Genomic DNA, 1,772 nt, shown 5'->3' with positions numbered 1-1,772 from the left:
GGTCTCAGTGTTGGATCTGGTCCCAGTTCTGCTCCTAGTTCTGGTCCTGGTTCTGCTCCTGCTCCTGGTTCTGGTCCCATTTCTGTTCCTGGTTCTGGTCCTGGGTGTAGATCTGGTCCTGGTCCTGGTTCTGGTCCTAGATCTGGATCTGGTCTCACTTCTGGTCCTGGATCTGGTCCTGGTCCTGGTTCCTGTGCTGGTCCTGGACCACATCCTGGTTCTGATTCTGGTCCTGAATCAGGTTTCAGTCTTGGGTTTTGTCCTGGTCCTGGTTTGGGTCTTGCTCTTAGTTCTTTCCCTGGTCTTGGATCAGGTCTTGGTTCTGGTCCTGGTTCTTGTGCAAGGCTTGGTCCTGGATCAGGTCCTCGTCCTGGATCTGGTCTCAGTCTTGGTCTCTGTTTTGGCTCTTGTCCTGATTCTGGTCCCAGGCTTGGTCCTGGATCTGATCCTGGTCTCCAACCTGCTCCTGGTTCTGGTCCTCATCCTGGTTCTTGTGCAGGACCTGGATCAGGTCCTGGGCCTGGATCTGCTCTTGGTCTCAGTCATGGATCTTGTCCCAGTTCTGGTCCTAGTCCTGCTCCTGGTCCTGGTCCTGGTTCTGGTCCTGGATCTGGTTCCGGTCCTGGATCTGGTCTTGGTTCTGATTCTGGTCCTGGATCTGGTCTTGGTCTCAGCATTGGATCTTGTTCCAGTTCTGGTCCTGGATCTGGTCCTGGTCCTGCTCCCGGTTCTAGTTCTAGTTCTGGATCTGGTCCTGGTTCTGGTCTTGGATCAGATCTTGGTCTCGGTGTTGGATCTTGTCCTGGTTCTGTTCCTAGTCCTGGTCCTGGTTCTGCTCCTGGTTCTGGATCTGGTTCTGGTCCTGGATCTGGTTCTGGTCCTGGATCTGGTCTTGGTCCCAGCGTTGGATCTTGTCCTAGTTCTGGTCCTGGTCCTGGATCTGGTCCTGGTCCTGCTCCCGGTTCTGGTTCTGGACCTGGATCTGGTCCTGGTTCTGGTCGTGGTCCTCGTCCTGGTTCTGGTTCTGGTCCTGGATCAGATCTTGGTCTCACTGTTGGATCTGGTCCCAGTTCTGCTCCTAGTTCTGCTCCTGGTCCTGCTCCTGGTTCTGGTCCTGGTCCTGGTTCTGGTTCTGGTCCTGAATCTGGTCTTGGTCTCAGTGTTGGATCTTGTTCCAGTTCTGGTCCTGGATCTGGTCCTGGATCTGGTCCTGGTCCTGCTCCCGGTTCTGGTTCTGGACCTGGATCTGGTTCTGGACCTGAATCTGGTCCTGGTTCTGGTCTTGGTCCTCGTCCTGATTCTGGTCCTGGATCAGATCTTGGTCTCGGTGTTGGATCTTGTCCCAGTTCTGTTCCTAGTCCTGGTCCTGTTTCTGCTCCTGCTCCTGCTCCTGATCCTGGTTCTGGTCCTGGTCCTGGTTCTGGTTCTGGACCTGGATCTGCTTCTGGACCTGGTCCTGGATCTGATTCTGGACCTGGTCCTGGTCCTGGTTCTGGTTCTGGTCCTGAATCAGATCTTGGTCTCAGCATTGGATCTGGTCCCAGTTCTGGTCCTGCTCCTGGTTCTGGTCCTGGTCCTGGTCCCGGTCCCAGTCCCAGCAGGACCAGGCGTGACTGGGCAGGGCCCAGACTCCGACGTCACGTCCCCACGAATTTGGGGGTTGGGGGGGGTGTCCCTCCCCCCCCATAAACCCCCCGGTGGTCCCGTCCCCGTGAGCAGCTTCACCCGGGGGGACCCCCCTGGCAGGCGAGGGCGGATTCCCAGTACCCCCA

This window comes from Apaloderma vittatum, unplaced genomic scaffold (assembly GCF_000703405.1).
Source record: "Apaloderma vittatum isolate BGI_N311 unplaced genomic scaffold, ASM70340v1 scaffold21195, whole genome shotgun sequence".
NCBI lineage: Eukaryota > Metazoa > Chordata > Aves > Trogoniformes > Trogonidae > Apaloderma > Apaloderma vittatum.
The sequence above is the reverse complement of the archived record's forward strand: the minus strand, read 5'-3'. Positions refer to the sequence as shown.